Below are 26,000 nucleotides of genomic sequence, written 5' to 3'. Positions count from 1 at the left end.
ACTCTATAGGAAGGGGAATTTGAATGAATGATCGCAGGAAATAAAAATGAAATAAATAAGAGACGATCAGGATTAAAATATACACTTCAGAGCACACTGATAAAGTGGAACAACAAGGCCTGAATGTCTTTCAGATTTGACTCACCATTCCCCTCCTCTCCGCACATATATTTTGGTTAAAGGGGTTATCCCATGACTAATGTAAAAAAGGAAAATCAGACATCATATAAAACAATTGACCATTTGTTTCTAACAAAGCTAGAACCAGCCCTGTACCTCACATGGAGATCTCCACTTTTATTGCTCTACTAGATTTATATCCAGCTGGCAGCTCAAGGGGAGTGTCTTTTCTGCTGCAGCTCAGGGGGCGTGTCTCAGCTCTCCCTATCACAGCTCAGGAGGCAGCTGAAGGATAAACTGAGCATGTGCGGCCACCTCAGTGAGCAGGACAAAGAAATAAGGCTACTTTCACACCTGCGTTTAGGTGCGGATCCGTCTGGTATCTGCACAGACGGATCCGCACCTATAATGCAAACACTGGTATCCGTTCAGAACGGATCCATTTATTCTGTCAAAAAAAAGTCTAATTCTAAGTGTAAGTCAAACGGATCCGTCCTGACTTACATTGAAAGTCAATGGGGGACGGATCCGTTTACAATTGCACCATATTGTACATTGTAAGTCAGGATGGATCCGTTTGGCTCCGCATCGCCAGACGGACACCAAAATGCTGCAAGCAGCGTTTTGGTTTCCGCCTCCAGAGCGGAATGGAGGCACAACGGAGCCAAACTGATGCATTCTGAACGGATCCTTATCCATTCAGAATGCATTGGGGCAAAACTGATCCTTTTTGGGCCGCTTGTGAGAGCCCTGAAACGGATCTCACAGACGGACCTAGAAACGGCAGTGTGAAGGTAGCCTTAGAAAAAAAAGAAAGCAGGTGGCGCTGTACAGATACATTTTATTGAATAATTCAGTGGCTATGTTAGGCTACTTTCACACTAGCGTTCGGGGCTCCGCTTGTGAGTTCCGTTTGAAGGCTCTCACAAGCGGCCCCGAACGGATCCATCCAGCCCTAATGCATTCTGAATGGATGCAGATCCGCTCAGAATGCATCAGTCTGGCACCGTTTGTCCTCCGCTCAGCAGGCGGACACCTGAACGCTGCTTGCAGCGTTCGGGTGTCCGCCTGGCCGTGCGGAGGCAAACGGATCCGTCCAGACTTACAATGTAAGTCAATGGGGACGGATCCGTTTGAAGTTGACACAATATGGCTCAATTTTCAAACAGATCCGCCCCCATTGACTTTTTTTTTTTTTTTTGTTCATGGTAATGCAAACGGATCCGTTCTGAACGGATCTAAGCGTTTGCATATACAGTACAGACCAAAAGTTTGGACACACCTTCTCATTCAAAGAGTTTTCTTTATTTTCATGACTATGAAAGCATCAAAACTATGAATTAACACATGTGGAATTATATACATAACAAACAAGTGTGAAACAACTGAAAATATGTCATATTCTAGGTTCTTCAAAGTAGCCACCTTTTGCTTTGATTACTGCTTTGCACACTCTTGGCATTCTCTTGATGAGCTTCAAGAGGTAGTCCCCTGAAATGGTCTTCCAACAGTCTTGAAGGAGTTCCCAGAGATGCTTAGCACTTGTTGGCCCTTTTGCCTTCACTCTGCGGTCCAGCTCACCCCAAACCATCTTGATTGGGTTCAGGTCCGGTGACTGTGGAGGCCAGGTCATCTGGCGCAGATCCCCATCACTCTCCTTCATGGTCAAATAGCCCTTACTTTCAAAGTTTTCCCAATTTTTCGGCTGACTGACTGACCTTCATTTCTTAAAGTAATGATGGCCACTCGTTTTTCTTTACTTAGCTGCTTTTTTCTTGCCATAATACCAATTCTAACAGTCTATTCAGTAGGACTATCAGCTGTGTATCCACCTGACTTTTCCTCAACGCAACTGATGGTCCCAACCCCATTTATAAGGCAAGAAATCCCACTTATTAAACCTGACAGGGCACACCTATGAAGTGAAAACCATTTCAGGGGACTACCTCTTGAAGCTCATCAAGAGAATGCCAAGAGTGTGCAAAGCAGTAATCAAAGCAAAAGGTGGCTACTTTGAAGAACCTAGAATATGACATATTTTCAGTTGTTTCACACTTGTTTGTTATGTATATAATTCCACATGTGTTAATTCATAGTTTTGATGCCTTCAGTGTGAATCTACAATTTTCATAGTCATGAAAATAAAGAAAACTCTTTGAATGAGAAGGTGTGTCCAAACTTTTGGTCTGTACTGTAGGTGCGGATCCGTCTGTGCAGATACCAGACGGATCCGCACCTAAACGCAGGTATGAAAGTAGCCTTAAATTTTAGTTACATGCAATTACAAAATGATTCAGATCCAGGTGCTGGTTTTAAAACTGTAGAATATTTTATATGGGACATAGGACCCATTTAAACACAATCCTTCTAAAAAAGCGCAGATTTTGAATGTGGGTGGAACCATAGATAAGAGGACAGAATGAAGGGAGAAAAAAAGGACAGACTGGGTGGAACCTTCTAAAAAACAAATGGTGTTCTCATTTATAGATGCGGCCGGACTGGAGGCGGAGCCTTAGGGAGAGGCCGACATGACGGGGGGTCGGGTTCAGGCAGACCCCTTGGTTTGGGTGGCCGCCCCTACGCTCCTCCCCTCTTTCTTTGTGTTCCCCTCGGCCGGGAGTGGGGAAAGGGGGGAGGCTGGTGTTAGTGGGGAGATTGGGGATTGGTCAAGTTGAATGTGGGGGTGGGGTTAAGGGGTTAAATAGGGATGTTTGGGAGAGTAAGGGGGCCATTTTGGTGAGAGTAAACGGGAAAGTGGACAGCGCAAGATGGAGCTGGAGGAAGCCATCGCGCGTTTGAGAGCAGAGGCGGAGGTGCGGGGACCCGGCTGGGTCCAGGAGCAGTTGCAGCAGGTGTTAGGGGGGGCGGCTCAGGCTTCAGCTTTGCCTCAGCCCCCGGCGCCCCGGCCGCGGCGGTCACAGCTGCCGGCGCGCTTCAGCCCACATTCCTCCCCCCCCCCGGGCTCAGCGCCAAAAACGGAGCCCTCCAGAGGACCCTTCACGCAAGGGATCAGCCAAGAAAACGCCTTCCCGTGGTCCCCGGCGTGGGAGGAATCCGTCAGACAGGCGGAGCCCGCGAGGTGGCCTGGCGCGGTCCCCTCGTGTGACTTACCGATGCGGCATGGGGTCTGGACCAGGTTCGGCGGGCACCTTCCCTTGTCAAGGGGAGGGGGGGGGGCCCTCAGCGTGGTCAGGCAATCGGGGCAAACGGGGCTGCTGCCATTCAAGGGGAGCCGGGCAGCAGGCCTCCATCACCTGCATCAGGACGGCAGTCTGGCAGAAGCTTTGCCCCCTCTGAAGACCTCGTGGTGGAGAGCGGCCATAACGCTCCTGGTGGAAGTTCAGCCAGGGAGCAGAGTGCAGCGCAGTTCTGGACAGCACAGGGGCGTCAACGCTGAGGACCGGACCTCTGGATGCAGGACCTTCGGTTGATGAGGACACAGCACCCAGGCAGCCAGGTGAGTGCGCATGGGGACCCTTAGCACAGTTGGGGGTGGGTAACAGGGGAGGTGAGGGATCCCAGAGGGATTTAGGCAGAGGCGTAGGGCAGTTGTTGGGGGGTTTAGCGGGTTTGGGTTAAGGGGGGCGCATCCCCGTTACCAGCTTGGGGGGTGGCAGGAGACCCAAGGGGGCGCAATCTGGCAAGAGGGTATGATCAGGGGCCGGCTAGTTCGGGGGTATCGGTGCAGACGCAGGAAGGGAGTGCGGCGGAGGTCGACGCGGTGCGGTTAGATGACCGGGCAAAAGGGGAGGTATATGTGTGTTTCGAGGGCCCGCTGGGGGCTCATTTGAAACAGGATGTTAAGGACCGCATGGGAAAGGGGAGTATGTGGAAATATTTTCCCTGCTTCCGCTGGATAGATTTAACTTGGATAGGAAACAGAAGGAGGAGGGAAAAAAGGAGGAGGAAAAACGTAGATATTGTCTGATACCGAGAACTTTTCAGAAGTGGCTACAGGCGTTTGTGATTCTGGCTAGGGTGATTGGTGAGAGGGCGCCGGAGAGCTGCTCGGCCCTGTTTTGATATTTGGACGCGATTGGGGAGGCGTATCGGGTTTATGGGGCTTGCATGGCTGCGATACGACGAGCAGTTCAGGCAACGGAAGGCGGTACGCCCGGAAATAAGGTGGGACCACAAGGACATAGCCCTGTGGTTGAAGGTGACGGAGCCTGTACGGCCGGGGCAGTCCTTTCGCGGGGAGTTCGGGGGCGGGACGCAATCTTCAGGATCAGTCGCATCGGCAAAAGGTTTGTGTTTTTCCTTCAACGACGGGAATTGCAGATTTGGAGCCAAGTGTAAATTTAAACACGAGTGTTCCAGTTGCGGGGGATCCCATGGGGCGTCGCGGTGTTTCAAGGGCGGTAGGCAAAAGGGGGGAATGGCAATCCCAAAGGGGGAGACGCCGGTCAATTTGGTAAGGATGGAGCCCTTTCTAAGTAGATATCCGAATAGGGAGGCGGCGGTCTTGTTACGGGAAGGTTTTTCCCAGGGCTTTAAAATTCAGTTTATACCAGGGGCGGCGGTTTTGTTGGAAAGGAACTTGCGGTCAGCCAGGGAACATTCGGATGTGGTGGCGGAGAAACTGAAAAAGGAGGTAGGGCTGGGCTGGATGGCGGGTCCGTTCGCTGTTCCGCTTTTTGAGAATTTGCACATGTCTCCGCTGGAGGTGGTTCCCAAAAAGGAGGCAAATAAGTTTCGGCTTATTCACCATCTGTCCTTCCCGAAGGGTTCATCGGTCAATGATGGTATTGATCCAGCCCTGTGTTCGGTGGTATATACATCATTTGACGCAGCGGTGGCTTGGGTAAAGAAGTTAGGTAGGGGGGCGTTAATGGCAAAGACAGACATTGAAGCGGCGTTTAGGTTGCTGCCAGTACATCCGGACTGTTTACACTTGTTGGGCTGTTTTTGGGACGGGGTTTTTTTTGTGGACCGTTGTTTACCGATGGGGTGTTGGTTGTCATGCACGTACTTCGAAGCGTTTAGTTCTTTTTTAGAGTGGGTGGTGGCTGTTTCGGCTGGGTGTGATTCTATCATTCATTACCTAGACGATTTTCTGTGCATAGGCCCCCCGGAGTCAAATGTTTGCGCTTTGTTGTTACATACGTTGTTTCAAGTGTTTGGGGCGTTCGGAGTTCCGTTGGCGACGGAGAAGACGGTGGGTCCGGCTGTGGAGTTGAGCTTCCTGGGGATTGTCATCGACACGCAAATTATGGAATGTAGGCTGCCGCGGGACAAGTTGGATGATTTAAAAGTAGTTGTAGGGAGGGCGGCTCGGTTGCGGAAAATTAAATTGCGTGAGTTGCAGTCCCTTTTGGGGAAGCTTAGCTTTGCATGCCGTATCATGGCTATGGGGAGGGTGTTTTGCAGACGGTTAGCCGAAGCAACGGCGGGTGTGGTTTCACCACATCATTACATTCGTTTGGGGAGGGAGTTGCGAGCGGACTTGCAGGTGTGGAGTTCGTTTTTAGAGCGGTGCAACGGTCGCTCGCTGTTTATGGATGATGTGGTGAATGTATTTGATTGTGAATTGTTTACGGATGCTGCGGGGAGTGGGGGATTTGGGACTTATTGGGGAGGCCAGTGGTGTGCAGGAAGTTGGCCGACAGGTTGGGCCGAGAAAGGCTGGTTGCGGAATCTGGCTTTACTAGAACTCTTTCCCATTGTCTTGGCTGTTTTGTTGTGGGGGGAGGCTTTTCAGGATAAGAAGGTGCGGTTCCACTGTGACAACTTAGGGGTGGTGCAGGCGATAAATGGGCTATCGGTGTCATCGACGTTGATGGTGAAGTTGCTTCAGTGATTGGTGTTAGAGTGTTTCGCACTGAATGCTTGGGTGGTGGCGGTGCATGTACCGGGTGTGAATAACGAAATCACTGACGCTCTTTCTCGTTCACAGTGGGATCGTTTCCGGCAGCTGGCTCCGCAAGCGGCAGAGGTAGGGAAGGAGTGTCCGAGGGGGTTGTGGGAGATTCTGGAGGAACGATAGCAAGGCTTGTACAGGCTTCCCTGGCGCCCAGTACGTGGGCAACATATCTTGCAGCATGGAAAGACTGCTGGTATCCAGGGTAACAGGGGATACCACCTTTAACTCACCCTTGGCCCCTTTACCCAACCTTGACCCATAACAAAAGACACGACAACTGTATCACTTTATTGCTGGATGGTGATCGGCCACAGCTTCTTTATTAAAGCGGCAAACCTTAATAAACCATAATATCGGAACGGTATGCCAAAGGCTGGACTCCCAGCGGGCAAGTTAAACCGTAATCATCAGAGCTGTCTGCCAACCGCTGGACTCCCAGCGGGCAGTTACTCCATCTGCAACCACCATATCTCCGCTGTACTCAAATGCCGCCAGCTGTGACTTCTTTTTTTTTTTTTTTTTTTTTCACTTTATTGATAAACTCGACCAAAATTCGCAGCTCTCCAAAGCCGTAATCATCGGAGCAACATCCAAAACCGCTGGACTCCCAGCAGGGTCTCTTAAAAATAGAAAAACAAAACAGAATAACCAAGTATCCATAACTGAACAGAACCGTGCACTTCGACCCGCCTCCCAAGAATAACCGCAAAGGGAGGGAGGGAGGGCCAATCTGCTTCCACTTGCAAGAGGAAGTGACCAGGAGAGAGAGGAGGTATATGTGACCTTCAGGATTTCCTGCACCGCCCCCATCCTGTCTAAGGAGGTTCCCCAGTGATTAACCCTCAATGACCCTAATCTGCAACCTACTTAACCATTACTGAGACGGGGCCAGATTCCTAAATGCCCCTAAGGGGCAAAGGGGGGAGGGGGAGGACCATCAGTCCCTAAGCACCCTCCCTATACAGTCAGGCGCTTTCCATGTTGGGAGGAGTGGTGTTGTAGTTTGGGAGGCGGGATTGAGGACAGGGAGGTGGCGTTATTGTTGTTTTTGGGGCATTGCAGGGATGAAGGCTGGTCAGTGGCGAAGATTAACCGGTACATGGCAGGGTTGGCATTTGGCTTTAAGTTGCGGAAGATGGGGGATGTTACTAAATCTTTTTTAGTCACCAGAGCTTTGAAGGGTTGGCGGCGGTTGGGTGTGCGGGTGGATGATAGGCGTCCGGTATCATTTGAGTTGCTGTTAAAACTGGGGGAGCAGTTACGGGCGGTTTGTAGTTCTGAAGGGGAGAGGAGGTTGTTTAAGTTGGCCTTCTCGTTGGCGTTTTTTGGGGCACTGCGGTTAGGTGAATTGGTTTGTCCGACGACCCGGCGGGTGGGAGGTTTGCTTCGAATGGACGTGGAGCTGGGTGAGGAGCAGGTGGAATTTGTTATTCGGCGGTCAAAAACGGATGTGGAAGGGAGAGGGAAGAGAGTGGTGTTGTTCAGTGTACCGGGCTGTGCAATGTGCCCGGTTCGTTGTATGCGGAATTATGGGTTGGTGGAGTTGGAGGGTCGCCCATTATTAGTGCATAGGGATGGCTCCTTTTTGTCTCGGTTCCAATTCACTGCCGTTTTTGATAGATGTCTGCTGGGGTTGGGTTTAAAAGGGGTGGGGTATTCCAGCCATTTATTTCGAATTGGAGCGGCCACCGAGGCGGCTCGGTGGGGTTTAGGGGACGAGGTAATAAAAAGAATAGGGCGTTGGGAGTCGGTCCGTTTTAGGTCTTATGTCAGGGTTAATCGTTTGTAACTAAAAAAAGGGCTGTGGAATGAGGTGTTGTGGGCATTGTAAGTTTAGATTGTATTGTTTCGTTTGATTTCTCGTTTCAGGTGTGGAGCCTGCCCTGGTATGGATACTGGGGCATTTGTATGTTTTCTGAGGAGCCGCCCGGGCAGCAGTTCGGCCGGACGGCGGTCAGCTTGGTTTCCCGCGGTCAGAGGCGGTGGTAAGATGGATAGGGCGAAGGGGAATGGTATGGAGTGGGGTGCTGCCGGAGGTGCACCGATTTGTCAGAATGGATAGGGCGCCGGATATCTTCGTGCTGCATGTGGGCGGCAACGACTTGGCGGCACGGCCTATGCGAGAGATCCTGGGGGATATGAAATTTGATTTGCTGAGATTATGGGCCCTGTTTCCGCGGTTGATAACGGTGTGGTCGGATATTGTTCCAAGGAAGGTTTGGAGGGGGGGCCCGTTCAGTTGACGGAGTGAACAGAGCAAGGGTAAAGCTGAACCGAGCGATGGGTCGGTTTATGGCTAGGAATGGGGCAGTGGCGGTAAGACATAGAGAGCTGGAGAACGGAGTGGGTGCCTTCTGGAGGGCAGATGGAGTGCATCTGAATGGTGTAGGAATTGACATGTGGAGTTTGGCGCTGCAAGAGGGCATTGAGATTGTGCTTGGTGTGTGGAGGGACGTGCAGTCTTGAGGGGGTCAAGTCTGCGGGTCTGTGGCGGGGGAGGTCCTTGAAGTCGGTGTTGTTTTATGGTAATGAGGATGGGAGGGCTCTGCGTGGGGCTGGACACCCGGTTTGGGCCGAAGTGGTGGGGGGCCATTCAGTGGTGCTTCCGAGCTGGTGGGAACGGCTGGGAGCAAGGTGGCACCCCAGCGGGAGGAATTTTGGGATTTTGGGGCTTCAAGTACCTCCCCTTTGCAAGGAATCAGTTATATATACATATATTGTTATATATATTGTGACATACTGTTTTATATATATATATATATATATATATATTACTTGTTGTATTGTTTAATAAACGGCTGCTGTGGCCAATTAATTCCAGCCAGGTGTCTGTGTGGTTCTTAAGGCGAAGGTCCGGAGGAGAAGGGTGGGGTAAGTGATTTGGGTCCAGGTGGGGAGTGCGGTTTAGGGTAGTTAGTGGTGGTCGGGGTACTGGGGGTCGAGCAGGAGGTAACCCGTACCCCCGTCATGTACTCACAAGATATGTATCTTGGCAAATTGCATTTAGAAAACATCTCTTGTCACCGGCATAACCCGACCGGTTTCCCTATTTCAGCTTCTTTAAGGGTCTGTTATTCCACTGTGTCAGTGTGCTCCGAGGTGTATATTTTAATCCTGGGCTTTCTATCGTTGACTGGCGCTTGTAACAGGCAATTCATCTGCTCATGTGAAAGGCCTTAACATGACTCATTCTCACTATCTAGCTTATCAAGTAAGGAGTGACTTGTCCTCCATCGACATATGACCCAGTGACATAACAGACGGGGGACATGTCACTGCTGTGGCCAGTCATTGGATGCAGTGGCCACTTGTCCTGCATCACACCAGATGTTGACATTGGGAGACTGGAGATCTACAGTGGTAGCAGGGAAAGGAAGGAGCCAGCACCCAGCAGTGGGGATCAGGTAAGTACAATTCTGGCCACGCATGGAAGGTGGTGGTGGTGGCGGGGGGGATTGTGGCCCTACTTGGTGAACAGGTGAACAACTCCTTTAAGTGAGGGAGAAATGTGTTCAGCTAAGTCTAGATTCACATTGCATTTGTCTATTACAATTGGTGGGAAGATGTGAAATGTGAACTGCATGTTCTGGATGCCTATACTGTACAGTTAAATAGGCCAAATAAAAAAATTCCGGCATACAGAATATGAATAAAATCTTCCAGTTTTAATTATAGACCCCAGTAAAATCCATTTAAAAAAAAGTTGTACTTCTGACGCGTTTCAATCCTTAGTCATAGAATGAGCGCACCGATATGTGAAAATGTAAAAACAGTTAAATTAACAAATAAGGGCTTCTTCACACCTACACCATGAAGAAAACACTAGTGGGCAAACACACTGGGGGAGATTTATTGCCCGTGGCAACCAGTCACAGCAAAGATTTCATTCCATATTCTGCTCTTAAAAAATGAAAGTTGTGCTGTGATGGAGGTGTTATGATTGTTTTTTTATTTGACAGTTTTCAGAAATATTCCCACTGTGTGCAAAAACACAAAAAAGTGTAAAAAAAATGCTGGTGTTTTTTATGGCTTTCTTTTAGTGGTAAAATGCCTTGCACGTGGAGACATCACCCCCGTGAGCAGAAGCAAAAAGAGCTGTAGCTGAAATATTTCTAGCTCTGGCTCCAAGTCATCAGATAAGTGCCTGCATACCTGAACATTCAGGTCACCAGAGGTGCACTTCACATACTGCAGTTGACAACTAGAGCAAATAATCATGTATCAAATGGCCTTAAAGGGGTTGTCTCATCAAGGACAATGGGGGCATATCGCTAGGATATGTCCCCATTGTCTTATAGGTGCATGTCCCACCGCTGGGACCTGCACCTTTATTGAGAACGGAGCCCCGCAAGTGAAGGAGGGCGCACTCCGCCCTCCATTCATTTTCTATGGGGCCGGCGAAAATAGCCGAGTGCTGGCTCAGCTATTTCCGTTCCGTCGGCCCTATAGAAATAAATGGGAGCGGGGGCCGCACATGCGCAGTACGCTCCCATTCACTTCTATGGGGAGTCGGCTTGGTGGTGGCCGGACCGGAGTCCTCCAGCGACCACCTTGCAGGGCTCCTTTCTCGATATAGGTGCGGGTCCCAATATGTCCCCATTGTCCATGATGAGACAACCCCTTTAAAGGGATTTTTCCATCTGGAGCATTAATGGCACATCGACAGTATAAAACAACAGGGGTGCATAACCTGCGGCCCCCAGAGCCATGGTTTGGGGCCCCGTCCTCCTGGGCAGAAACACAGCTAATCGTGTGATCAGCTGTGTTTCTGTCCAGAGCGCCGCACAATTGCAGGATTACAGCTCCTGCTCCTGCACTGTAGCAGGAGCAGGACAGGTCCCCGGCTGTCAGAGAAGGCAGAAGCAGTGTATCAGCGCGTCTGCATTCTCCTCAGATAGGTGAGAGGCGCGCTGAGCAGTTTAGACCCGGCGATCACGTGTCAGAGGCAGAGGACTGCAGAGCCTCACCAGCTCTGCCTTTTACAAAGCCTTGCCAGGAGGCTGGTTTTTCCTATAACTGGGGCTCCCTTGGATGCTCCAGTTACAGTGGAAATAGTGCAAAAAAAAAAAAAGTCTGTGTCCCCAAAGGTCTTTTATGGACCTTTTAGGGAAAAATTATGTGGCAAATATATATATTAAAAGTAAAAAAAAATAATGAAAACAAATAAAAAAAATACAAATAAAAGGAAAAAAATTGTGCAAAATAAAAAAAAAGTCAGTGTCCCCCAGAGGTCTTTTAAAGACCTCTTGTGGGACATACAGTGCTGCAAAAATATATAAAAATAAAAAAAAGGAAAATAAAATTTTAGCAAAAAGATGTAAAATAAATAAATAAATAAAATACAAGTGAAAGAAAACTATAAAAAGGAAAAAGTGCAAAATAAAATTGTTCACTGTCATATTATGTGGCAAAAATATATTTTAAAAATAAAGTGATGATAAAAAAATTTAAAAATACTAAATAATTAAAATACAAATAAATGTGCAAAATAAAAAAGTCAGTGTCCCCCAAAGGTCTTTTTTCTGGCAGAAATATATAAAAAAAATAAGTTAAAAAAAAAGAAAAAATAGTAAAATACATAAAAGAAAAAAACACCCACACCAACCAAAACTATTAAAATTATCACCCCATTCATGTGAAACTATACATATTGTATAATAAAACGATCCAACACATATAGGGAACTAATTATAATAATTAGCATATTTAAATATTGAGCTACAGTTTGAATAAAATGACTTAAAAAAAAAATTGTACAGTTTCCCACTAATAAAACTAAAAAATATATATTAAAAAGCCCTGTGTTATGTCATAAAAAGCTGCAAAAGTTATTTTGGTAGTCCAAAAAATAAAAAAGTTACAAGTGTTTGAACCACGTGTGCTAAATCACAAAGAAAGGCCTGGTCAGGCCTGGTCATTAAAGGGTTAACCAATAATTGCTTTCCCAGCTAGCAAGGCCCCATACACACTGCCGTACCTTTTGTTTTGCATTTTGCAGAACGGAGTAACGGATGCGGACAGCACATGGAGTGCCGTCCGCATCTTTTGCGGCCCCGTTGAAGTGAATGGGTCCGTATACAAGCCACATAAAAAAATGCGGCTCAGATGTGGACTAAAACAATGGCCGTGTGCGTCACCCTTTAGGGAAGGTGCTTACTGGTTATTGCAGGGGACCCACAGTATATCTGGGGGTGCAGAAGGCAGTAATAACCAGTGAGTGCCGTCCTCTACAGTGAAGTGAAGCAATCATTTGTGAATAGGAGGCAGGAAGGAAATGTCATCACTTAAAGGAGTTTTTTTTGTTAAAATGACTTTTAACAAGTTCCTGCAGCATAGTCCCTGAAACAGAAGATTCCTACTTTCCTGCTCCGTGTCTCCATCTTCAGGTCCCGGAGCACCTCTCCAGCAAATGACTGACTTTAGCAGTGGAACGCTGCTTGTGGCAACATCACCACTGAAGCCAGTCATTGGCTGGAGAGGTACAAGTGACTATGCCAATAGCCAGCCGGATGTAAACAGCCCCGGAACCGAGAGATGGAGACAGCGGGAGCGGCAGGGAGCAGGAAAGTATGAATCTTCTGTTTCAGGCGATTGCTGCAAGAACGTGTTACAAATCATTTTTTACCAGGAAATCGCTAATCCCGTTACACGGCATTATATTCAGGACAATTACTGGGAACAAGTGTTCATAGGAGCGCTCATTCCTGATATCTGGCCGGTATAATCTTGCCGCTGATCAGCCGATAAACAAGGAATCGCTCATTTGTCGGCTGATTTGCATATTTTATCAGGATGAAAGATGTACAATTATCGTCAGCACATCTCACCATGTAATCAGGAATGTGCTACCGATAATCGATAGAAGTGAACGAGGGAGGAATGACTGTGGTAGCGATCATTCCACCCCAGTCACTTTGCATTAGCCTGTGTAATAGGCTGATGCAAACAAGCGCTGATTAACTTTTTTTTTTGCTGCCCCTTGAAATAGTATGATGTGACAATGCGGCCCCCAGACCAAAAAAGGTTGTGCACCCCTGCTGTACACAAACATCAAAATGTTGGGTGAACAGGGTTCCTGTGACCCTGTGATTTAATTGCTAGTTTTGGATTATATATCACATCTAATCAGCATTTGAGACAAGCATCAGGATAACTATAAGTTAGGCCTTATGCACATGACGAGATGTCATCCGTGTGTCCATTCCGCAAATTATAAAGCATGTCTTATTAATGTCCATATTGTGGTAAAGAATAGTCATTTCTAGTGATGCGAATGAGAAAAATCCGGCTTCCACGCGGAAAGTTTCAGTATTTTGTGAATCCCTAGTTTGTGTACCACAATATGGACATGGTCGTGGTCATGTGGCCTTATAATAAGGCTCCGTCCATATTCCGGTCCACAAACCACGGACCTAGAAATAATGGTTACCTTCCGTGTGCCCTCTGCATTTTTCTCAGTCCCATCACTAAAAATGTCTATTCTCATCCACAATATGGACAATAACAATACTTGTTGTATAATTTGCGGGCCGGACATACTGATGACATCAGTGTGCAGTCTATTTATTTTTTTTTTTTTTGGCAAATCCATAAAAATTAATGGCATTGGACACGGATGCAAAATATGCTTGTGTACATGAGCCCTAAAAACCAAAGTCACGCCACCACCCCTTATTGGAAATTTATTTATACATATACTGTATAACATGTAACTATCTCTGTGTGGTACAATTGCAGTGACCCAGTGGTTCACTGCTAAAGTTGCCAAATGGTTGCTCAGATTTTTCAAAAATGTTTACTGTAATGCTGTGAACCTTTATTGCAGGGCTGGCCAACCTGCGGCTCTCCAGCTGTTGCAAAACTACAACTCCCAGCATGCCCAGTCTGCCTACAGCTATCAGCCTGCAGCAGGGAATAGTGGGAGTTGTAGTTTTACAACAGCTGGAGAGCCACAGGTTGGCCAGCCCTGCTTTATTGGTACAAGTGGTTAATGTGGCTTTATTATGCACTTGTATTCTAAAAGACTGTATATGGAAGGAATTAGTTAACTGGTAGTCCTTAGTGATAGTTGTTGGTTAGAGAGTTGGCCCCACTCTTCTGGTTAGTAAGTTGCTTGCAAGTAAGTCAAGAGAGAGGACCTGTATGTAGTTGCTGGCACTGTATGTAAGCCAGTCAATTCTTCTCCAGAGAAACACTATCCCAGTGAGTGTAAAGCTGCCAGAAAAGCAACTTTCCCAAAAACCAACCTCTGAGGGAGAACAGAACACACTTTTTACCGAAGTTTCAGGACCATAAAGGGACAGTGCATACCAGGGGCGTTGCTAGGGTCTCAAAAGATCCGGGGCCCAAGCCCCAATTAATATGGCCCAGTTCTCTAAGATCGCCGCCCCCCCCTCCCCCCACACACCGCATTTTGTGACGTCTCCTCCGGTGTAGATCTTCTCTGTCATCATCTTCTCCATTTGCTCCGGACAACTTCTTTGAGTTGTGCCTCGTCTCTGCAGAGAGTGACACACAGACATCTTAGCTTCCTCATTTTTCTATCATCATCCCCCAACCTGGAGCCCCCACAGTTTTATCCTGCTGCTCACTGTGCCCCCCAATACCCCCAAATACTATCCTGAAGAAATATGAGTGCCCCCCATAGTCCCACCAATAGTAATTCCTTTCCAGAATGCCCCCATTAGTAATACTGCCCCCTACAGTGCCCCCAACAGTGATAATGCTCCCCAAGAGTGCCCCTATTAGTAGAAGAGCTCTCCAGGATTAATAATGCCCTCACAGAGCCCCCAGTAGAAATAAGCCCCCCTATTGTTCCCCAGTGGTAATAAAGCTATCTACATACCCCTAAGTAGTAATAAGGCCCCCACAGTGCTCTTAGTAAAAATAAGGAGGGTCTATAAGTCCCTCCTATAGAGCCCCCAGTAGTAATAAGAACACCTATAATGTCCCCTGGATTTGCAGTACCTCCTGGAGTTATATTCCTCCCTCCACCATACAGCACTACTTAAATAACATCACACCATCTCTACTGCCCTCTCCAAAATACAGTCCTATGTAAAGAACATCACTACCCTCCCTTCAGCCCCTCCAACATACAGTCCCATGTAAATAACACTATTTCCCTCCCTCTGCCATAGAGTCCCATGTAAATAACATCACACCATCTCTCCAGCCCTCTCCAACTTACAGTCCCATGTAAATAACACCCCTCTCTATCTACAGCCTGCTCCAAAATACAACCCCATGTAAATAACATCACCGCCTCCCCAGCCGCCTTCAACATGCAATCCCATGTAAACATCACCCTCTCAACATTCAGTCCCATGCAAATAACATCATTCCCCCCACCAGCCACCTTCAACATACAGTCCCATGTAATTAACATCTTTCAGCTCTTGCAAGGCATTAGATTGAATTGTATTGCTGTCCTGAGGATGACAATACAGTTGTATCTAGCTGCCAGGCAGTACATTCGAGCCTGGGACAAAACATCAAGGGCCCAGGCCCCGAATGTTTTGACCTAGCCCCTGGTGCATACGTTTATGGCTGCAGTTGGATTGAGGTATTTGCCTCTGGCACCCTTCCATACTACTGAGACAAACTGACCATCTGTTCCAAGACTGCACCCCGCAGTTGGGCATTGCAGAGAAATAATAAGCGGAATTGCATGCCTTTGGTCAATTGGAAAGATTGTTTGCATCTATGGAAAGAGGATGAAGGAGGACCACCATAGTAACCCTGACCTATACAAGTCCTTTGGGAAAAGTCTACCCTGTGATATAGTCCAGGGTGTGCCCTGAGGGATAGAAAAGGTGCGCCCCTCCCATCACTGCACACGTGGCCTGGGGAAGTGCTGGAGCCACCGTAAATACTACCACACCCCTCATCCTCCCTGGCCTCACGCCTCCCGCTATGGGCCAGTGCGCTGCACATTCAGGATCTGATCAACCACAAATGATAAAGTTGGAGGTTATTCCCCCCCCTCCATTGCATATGATTAATGGCCCGTTTCCTCGCCTTCCTTTACCTCCTTATTCTCTTGTGCTTCGTAGGAGATGGAGATGTGTCAGATTGAGGGCGGTATACATCCTGTGAGGGGACTGGGAAGCTCGGTGAAGCTGAATGAAGACACAAATCCCACACTGAAATGTGCTTTAAATACGTGACACTTTTATATCAAGAGAGAGACCAGTCGCAGACGTTGTGTGGGTAGACCGAAGATTAGCACATGTCACCCTCCCACGTGTCACCCTGCAGCACAAAGGTGCGCACACTGCTGTGTATTGTGATCATATGCTCCGACTGTACAACCGTCATCTGCAGCGCACATTGTACACTGTGCAACAAAAATCCCCAAGTTTAACTCTTTCCAGCAAATATGCATTTATTCATACAGTATGTATTCTTGAAAACTGCTCTAAGAACAGGAGGTTCAAAAAGCAACTAATACTCCAATATATCAAAGCTCTGCCCAACTCTTCGCTGCTTAGTATCCACATTATGCCTACCCATATTACCTTTCATATAGAATTGGGACATATTTGCAGGACATCTTTGGTTCCTTGGTTGCATGGATGACAGGAAGAAGAGGTCTCCTGACACCCGTTGCATCTATAGGGAACAGAGCATCTCTAGTATTCCCTATGCAGGTAGATACTCACAAAAGTGAGTACACCCTTGACATTTTTGTAAATATTAAGGGAACCTGTCATCAACGTTATGCCGACCTCACTGAGGGCAGCATAAATTAGTGACAGAAATGCTGATTTCAGCTGTGTGTCGCTCATGAGCTAAAAGTAAGTGGTTGCTGAGAACCAGCATCATAATCATTGCAGCCCGGGCCTTGAAAAGAGTCAAATCTACCTGAGAAGAGTCCTGGTTATTCCTAATCTCCTGCACTCTCTCCCATCTGCTGATGATTGGCAGTTCTCTCCTAGAGAGAAAGGGAGAAAACTAGGTAGAAGACTGTCAGCCATCAGCAGGTGGGCAGGAGAGCAGGAATTCATGAATAACCAGGACTCTTCTCAGGTGGCCGGGACCTGAAGACTTGCCTGAATGCCGGCATTTTTTCCCATAGGAATGTATTGCCAGATCCGGCATTCAAAATACCGGAATGCCGGATCCGTCCTGGTAAAAATATGTAAAAAGATACAAGACGGATACGTCTGTCCGCATGACAAGCGGAGAGACGGATCCGTTCTTGCAATGCATTTGTGAGACGGATCCGCATCCGGATGCGTCTCACAAATGCTTTGAGTCACATCCAGATCGGCGGATCCAGCAGGCAGTTCCGACGATGGAACTGCCTGCCAGATCACACTGCCACAAGTGTGAAAGTAGCCTAAGTATGGGCCCATAATTTTTTATGTGATGTACTAGAAGACATCTTGATGAATTCCTAACCCTACTGAAAACCTGAAAGATTAAGGTGTGACTGCAGTTACCACTAGTATCTCACTCTCCAATGTCGCTATAATGCAATGTCAGCTATTATGCAACTGTTCAGGTTCAAGGGGATAAACTGGAGGAAGGGCATTTTTGGCTGCTGGCTGCAAGTTCCCTCACTTCTCCTGTGCATGTCCTTGTCCGGCCAGAACCCCTTACCCTGCAATATCAGCAGCTCTGCTGTGGTTCTGTAGAACTACTGAAAATCCTGGAAGACCAGCTTTTGGTAGAGTGGTCTGATAGCATGGTGGTGGCTTTTTTTTCTTTGGAATGTGTGCCATAGGATAGAGGGTCATATCAACTGCTAAAACTCTTTATACAATGAAGTGCCACAAACCTGGTTCAAGACTCCCTGAGAAGCCGGTGTAGAGGATGGGAGTGGTAGTGGTCCTGATGAAGTGTTGTGTCATGGTGAACTCCCTCAGGCCATTGCTTTCTGGGAATCAGTGCAGTGGAAATATACTATTGAAGAAGAGGCCAGAATTAAACGTAACAAAGTCTTTTTTACTAAGTGCAACATAGAACTTTTAATACATACAGTAGCAGCAAGTTTTAAGTGCAAATCCTCTCTGGCACCAGTAAGGATATGAAGGCAGGTTGGTTGGTGGCAATTCCACACTTTCATCATGCTGTTTGGAGTCTTAAGGCTTTACTTGAGGATAATTGGAGTAGTTAACTCTGGAGAATTTATAGCAGGAGCTCTACAGTTTGCTTCCTCTCTGTCTCTGAACAGGAGCAGGACCAGACCACTTCTACCAAGAGGGGAGAAACAGGGTGGTCAAGCCTGTTCCTTGCCAACCTTTGCCAACCTTTCCTTGCTGGGAACTACAGCCAGAAGCAAACAATAATATACATAATACATAACAGTATGCAAACTGTAGTACCCCCAGGTCTGGGGCACCTGTCAACCAAAAAGAAAAGGAAGGAGCTGGCAGAGGAAGCAGGAGGAACAAGGGTGCGCAGAGTGGCTTTGGCCCGCCCTCAGTGCACTTAACTGCTAATTTGCATGTGGATTAAAAGTACTTTTTCTCCAAAATGGTATCATTGCATTGAGCTGAGCTATCCTACAAGGCAGTGTAAGGCCTCATGCACACGACTGTTGTTTTGGTCCGCATCCGAGCCGCAGTTTTTGCAGCTTGGGTGCGGACCCATTTACTTCAATGGGGCCGCAAAAGATGCGGACAGCACTCCGTGTACTGTCCGCATCCGTTGCTCGGTTCCGTGGTCCACAAAAAAAATATAGCATGTCCTATTCTTGTCTGTTTTGCGGACAAGAATAGGCAGTTATATCAATGGCTGTCCGTGCCTTTCCGCAAATGGTGGCACGCACACAGACGCCATCCGTGTTTTGTGGACCGCAAAACACACAACGGTCGTGTGCATGAGGCCTAACCTGGTTTATCAGTGAATTTCCTAGTGGCAGATTCCTTTGAATGTGCAAACAGTCTTAAAGGGGCTGGCCCATCTTCTCATACATTGGTGCCATATTCTAGCGATAAGCCCCAAATGTCTAATAGGTGTGGGTCCAACCTCTGGGACCCACCCATCTCTAGAATGGAGCCCACAAAGTGAAAGAGAGTGGACCGTGCATCTGCAGCTGCCCTCCATTTCTAAGAATAGGCACAGGTCCCAGGGTTGGGACCTGCACCTATCAGACATCGGTGGTATATTCTAGTGATATGCCACCAATGCTTGAGATGTCACTCACAACCCCTTTAATGTTGTATTATATCTGGTGTCTCGCAGCTTTCTATCTGCAGATCACGATAACTGGATTTCGCTATTCAGCTAACAGCTGTCATGGGAGCTATACTTTGTTCTACCCTTGTGTGTTCCCAAATTCTCATAAGCAATTAGCTAATCAACAGGATGCTAATGAAATGCAGGTTGAGGAGATGAAGGGTAAAGATATTTCTATATACAACATCAGATTTCATTGTAGGACGCACGTCCTCTCTGTGACAGTCGACAGAACAGGGGAGAACTAAATGATTAGGTGGACATATTTTCATGGTGGCAGCTTGCAAATTTACTTGATTTCTGTGTGAACTAATTAGATTAATTAAGTATGCACGCCTCAGCATCAAGACAGGTGGCAAATCAGATTGAAGACGACGTCAGAATCTAGTAGATCATTTTCATCCTTCACTGACATAAAGAAACACAAGAACACAAGGATAGTAACATTATTAATAGACACACTTCATAAAATGAAATAAATGGTTTGGCCTGGATTGTGCTTCTCATGATGGAGTCTTCATTCAGAGATGTCCCCTTAATTCCTAGCAAATGCAAGATTTATCCGTCATATGGAGTGAGGTCCTTCATCAATGGACAGTTGGCAGATGCTAACCATACCTTGTGCCAAGTTGATGTCACAGCTGGCGAGTTGCTGGAACTTGTATGGGTAATACTTTGGCTGCTTCCTTATGTATTTAACCAAACTTTAAAGGGGTTGTTCGAGTTGACAGGCCCTGTGAACGTGCTAAAATACAAAAAGAAATAAAACAATGTTTCTTCTACTTATTCCAATGCTGTGCTTTGGTTCTTCCTCTTGCTGACGTCATCTTCTTGGTTGCAGCAGGGACGTCTCATACACACAGGTCACCATACAGCCAATCACTGACCTCAGCGGTGATGATGCCGTACATTGCCGAGGCCACTGATTGGCTGCATGGCGATCTGTGTCTATGAGACTTCTCCACTGCAGCGAGGAAGATGATGTCAGTGGAAAAAGCAGGGGGAAAGGGGGGCAAGTACATGGGCTGCCCAAGCTTTTATTTAACTTAAACAACCCATTTAAGGTGGCTATAAATTTAATGTTCTGTGGCCACTTTAATGTGGTTGTGGTTTTTACACACCCAAATACCCTTAAAAGGCATTTCTTATACCCTAGTAGGGAATTCTGAGTTAATAGAGGGGGTGGGGTCTTCACTTCAGGATCTTCATCTCTTGACCAGAGTGGAGATCGGTTACAAAGAGCATCTCTCACTCTGGAGGACGTATAGTGTCCTACATTACACAGACGGTCCATTCACTTACAGTAAATACAAGTGGTGTAATGCTTGTGTTCTCCTGTGGGGGAACTGCAGAGAAACTGAACACTTAGGCTGAGTTCACACTAGCGGATGCCGTGCGTGGCATCCGCTCCGTGAAAGAGTGCCAAGACCCGATGCAGACTGCAGAGGCACGGAGCATTAACATGACTGATAATGCTCCGTGCCTCTCTGTGATCTCTTTACTACGAAATCAAAAAATAAAAAACTATGGCTCAGAATATGGAGACACTAAAACATAATTTTTTTTGTTTCAAAAATGATATTATTGTGTAAAACTTACATAAATAAAAAAAGTATACATATTAGGTGTCGCCGCGTCCGTATCGACCGGCTCTCTAAAAATATCACATGACCTAACCGCTCAGATAAACACCGTAAAAATAAAAAAACAAAAACTGTGCTAAATAAACCATTTTTTGTCACCTTACATCACAAAAAGTATAATAGCAAGTGATCAAAAAGTTATATGCACCCCAAAATAGCCCCAATAAAACCGTCATCTCATCCCGCAAAAATCATACCCTACCCAAGATAATCGCCCAAAAACTGAAAAAATTATGGCTCTCAGACTATGGAAACACTAAAACATGATTTTTTTTGTTTCAAAAAAGAAATCATTGTGTAAAACTTACATAAATAAATAAAAAAGTATACATATTAGGTATCGTCGCATCCGTGACAACCTGGTCTATAAAAATATCACATGATCTAACCTATCAGATGAATGTTGTAAATAACAAAAAATAAAAACGTTGCCAAAACCTTGCCTCACAAAAAGTGTAATATAGAGCAACTAAAAATCATATGTACCCTAAACTAGTACCAACAAAACTGCCACCCTATCCCGTAGTTTCTAAAATGTGGTCACTTTTTTAGAGTTTCTACTCTAGGGGTGCATCAGGGGGGCTTCAAATGGGACATGGTGTCAAAAAAAACTGTCCAGCAAAATCTGCCTTCCAAAAACCGTATGGCATTCCTTTCCTTCTGCGCCCTGCTGTGTGCCTGTACAGCAGTTTACGACCACATATGGGGTGTTTCTGTAAACTACAGAATCAGGGCCATAAATATTGAGTTTGGTTTGGCTGTTAGTCCTTGCCTTGTAACTGGAAAAAAATTATTAAAATGGAAAATCTGCCAAAAAAGTGAAATTTTTAAATTGTATCTCTATTTTCCATTAATTCTTGTGGAACACCTAAAGGGTTAACAAAGTTTGTAAAATCAGTTTTGAATACCGTGACGGGTGTAGTTTATAGAATGGGGTCATTTTTGGGTGGTTTCTATAATGTAAGCCTCGCAAAGTGACTTCAGACCTGAACTGGTCGCTAAAAATTGGGTTTTTGAAAATTTCTGAAAAATTTCAAGATTTGCTTCTAAACTTCTAAGCCTTGTAACATCCCCAAAAAAAAAAATATCATTCCCAAAATGATCCAAACATGAAGTAGACATATGGGGAATGTAAAGTAATAACTATTTTTGGAGGTATTACTATGTATTATAGAAGTAGAGAAATTGAAACTTGGAAATTTGCAGTCTCAGAATGGCCTGGATAAGGCAAAACGTTTTAAAGTTATCAGCACTTAAAGTGACACTGGTCAGATTTCCAAAAAATGGCCAAGTCCTTAAGGTGAAATAGGGCTGAGTCCTTAAGGGGTTAAAAAGTTGCAAACTATGGGGATCATTTATTATCAGATATACACCAATTTTTGTATATATACACATATATCTGGCGCAGGTTGCAGCACAAAGGTTATTTGCGCCACAATCTGCGATATCCCTGCTCACACCAGGTCTAAAAAGGGGAAAGAGGACCGGCCACCAGGCCCTTCTCATTTATAATTTTCTATACCTGTTTTAGGCGTAGAAAATGTTCTAAATCTATGCCAGCAAGGAAGCTGGCATAGATTTAGACCAGTGGTGGATGCGCCAAAGTTATATAGAGGCCATCGCCTCTAAAACACCAGTCTTAATAAATGACCCCCTATGTGTTTGTGACATTTTTAACTAGGACATTTCATAATACTGTTGCTTCTCTAGAATTTTTTTAATGCTGGCCTCGCCACTTTACCTAAAGGGAGCATGACAAGGGCAGGAAGGGGCATGGCCAGCCCCCCGACAATTTTATCTTTATTTATGCCAGTTTTCCAGCATAAATGAAGCCAGAAATCTATGGCAGCTCTGAGATATCGTAGATTTCTGTTTAGGCGCATGGACTGCAGGAGAATGCACCTAATTTATGATGAAGCGTGGGCCCCATCATAAATTAGGCGCATCCTCCAGCAGCACAAGGGATATCAAGACCGGCAGAGAAAGTGCCGGTCTTGATAAATCTCCCTCTTATTGTCAGATTTCCCCACATATGGCCACTGATCGCTGGAGGTCCCAGCAGGAAGACACTTTGTGATCAGCTTATTTTTAAGGTGCCCTTCTAACAAGCAGGGATTGCCCAAAGCAGAGAACTCCTTTAATGTTGCTCAGCACCACCTGTTATATTTGGATGTGACTCATCATCAGGGGTTTTTCCTTCAGGATAGCCCATAGGCGGTGTACCCTACTTTATCAGCAAGCAGCAGCTATCACTTTAGCTGATTTGCGCTATCTATGCATTACATGATCTATACATCTGCATATCCATCATGCCATACTGATATGAGCAGCAGACCTGTCTATATTGGCTATCTACCAGGAGTTTCAGGAACCTGACCTTTGGCATGGCTCTCAAATTATTGGTATTTTTCATAGCGAGACAAGTCCTTTAAAGTGATTGTCTAGTTTAGAAAATTATCTGTCCAGGATCCATATCTTGTGGCCAGAGCAGAGGGGGTTATATCCAGGGGACCTATCCTGGCCTGCATTAAACAGATCACCCATTGATTTGAATGGGCAGTGTGTAAGGATTTATTTCCCATGCGGTGGCGCTGCAGGAAAATGTGAACATTCACTGGCAGGTTTTCCTACAGATTACAGCTGATCTCAGCAGGGGACACTTTGTGATCAGCTTATTGTCAAATGACTCTTCTATCAAGCGAGGACTGTCCAAACTAGAGAACCCCATTAAGCTAAAAATAGGATCCACCCTGTAGCCAATTTCCACATTTATATACTATGAGGGAGATTTAATAAGCCTTTAATGCAAATGATGGTGCACACAACAATATGCCACTTTTTGAGCTTGGTGCTTCTTTTAAAGGGTTTCTGTCATCAGAATTAACCCTATTAAACTACCTGACATTAGCGATGTGCTAATGTCAGCTGAACCTAACTAGCCTATTCCTACTTGTATCTATGCCCCCGTTACACCAGAAATATAACTTTTATAATATGCTAATTAGCCTCCTAGAAGCTCCGTTCTCCCACCTCTGGTTGCGCCCTTGATTGACAGGGCCACCTTAGTCTCCTCCTGCTGGCCCTGTCTGCCATGTATCTCGTGCCTGCGCCGTCCCGTTCAGTGTTTGGCGCAGGCACAGTGAGTGAAGGACGCTCATGAGGGTTAACAGGACCGCCATATTTACTATAATTTATGACAGAATCTGCATAAGTATACCTGAAGTCTATGCCAGCCACAACTACTGCAGTAGCAGCCTTCCACGCCTGCCAATACCGTAATGGTGACAGATATAGCAGCAGGACTCGGGCCTGAAATTTGGGCTAGATTCCAACTTCTGTGTCTGTCATAGATATGGCCTGTGTCTCATTTCCCAGTCGTGCTGTGGAGGAAAGTGCTATGTGCTCCGCTCATCGGAGGAATGGGGCTAGGCAAACATTACTGTTTTTTATATTTTATTAAATCTACAGGGGCAGCACTACTCTAAGGGGGACAGTAAAAGGCAAGAACCACTGTAAGGGAGCACTAAGGGGGCAAAACGTCTGTGTGGAGTACTAATGGAGCATTCTACTGTGTGGGAGCACAAAGGGAGCTTGACTACTATGTAGGGGCACTAAGAGGAAATAACTACTACATGGGGGCAGTAAGGAGGCATAACTACTGTGTGGGGGTACTAACGGAGCATGACTACTGTGAAGGGGCACTAAGGGACTAGCTGTGGGAGGGGGCTTTGAGGGGAAGTTGGTCCAGCCATTGGGGCCCAGCCATTTCTAGCTACGCCCTTGATGCCAGCCCCTAGCTGGTGTAAATTTAAGCTTCTGGTGCATGAAATGCACCTAATTTATTAAGAGGCATCTGATCTCCGGCACACAGGAGATCAAGACTGGCTTAAGAAACACCAATCTCCATCTATGTTTTAATTTCAGAACATAAAAACAACTTACATGTAGATCTTGCATAAATTGCCTGTTAACAATGAACAAAAATATACATGTAAAAACCTACCTGAGGCTATAGACCTGGAGACTAGTAATCCTGTTGACCGTCAGCTATCTATCTGAACATGTCTGATAAAGAAGTGTTTGCTCACTGGGAAATGTCTCAAGTTTTGTCAGAGTTTGAGAGGTTTTAATATACATCTCTGAATGTTATGATTGGCTTCATTATCTAAGTCAACTTTTGCTTCAGTCGCTCTGAACCTAATGGAAACATTAAATTACTTGCTCTCATTTATCATCTTTAGGCTAAGCACACACTGGTATTTTTTGCTCCGAATTCTCCTCTGTGACCATTTTAACTAAATGGCATGAATGACAGCAGAGAGACAGCAGTGAAAAACTGGGTCAACAGAAAGTAAAAGGATACTTAGCCCACCACAAACCTCAGGACGCTAAATGCGCCCTATATGAGTCTTGCATCTAGCCTGTATTGAAAATATGAGTGAAGAGAGTTTCTATTACTTCTTGTAAAATAGAATTTTTCAAAAATGGAATAATTTCAAAAATGCTCCTGTGTCCAGATAATGCTGTTATATACTTGTTATTAAACCCTTTGGTTTGGTTTTGATTCCCTCATCCCATCCGAAGTGGACTTCAATCCCAAAATTTAGTAAAAATTTGATTCCCCACAAATCCGAATTTCCTTGAACTTCATGGCAATGAATCGTTTTTCTTTTCTGCTGCACATGTTACAAAGTGAAAGTAAGAAGCCTGGGTAGGAGGGATCACCCATAATGCTGTGCAGCCAGCCAGTCCACAGATAGCCATCCCCTGTGATGTCACAGCCTTATAAAACCCCCATCCTGCATGGTCTCTGCCATTTCACTATGAGCTGAGCAGAGGGAGAGACGTAACAAGAGTGAATGCGCTAGGGACAGTGTTGCTGCAAACAGTTAAGAAAATAATATTGGATAGGGAGAGTGTAGGGACAGTGCAGGGAGATTGTAGGGAGAGCATAGGGAGACTGCAGGTTGAGTGTAATCGCCACATTTATCTTGTTCAACTGCTTCAGCATTTATAGTTAATTTGTCATTTTGCACATAGACCTACTGTGTATCTGACTCAGTATTAACAGGCGGCATAATATATCTCCGTGTTTATCTTGTTAAACTGCTGCCACATTAACAGTTAATCTGTCATTTTACACATACCTGTGTTAAAAAAAAATCCCAAGCTTTTACATACACTTT

The sequence above is a fragment of the Bufo bufo genome, chromosome 4 (genome assembly GCF_905171765.1).
Source record: "Bufo bufo chromosome 4, aBufBuf1.1, whole genome shotgun sequence".
Lineage (NCBI taxonomy): Eukaryota > Metazoa > Chordata > Amphibia > Anura > Bufonidae > Bufo > Bufo bufo.
This window is presented reverse-complemented; position numbering follows the sequence as displayed.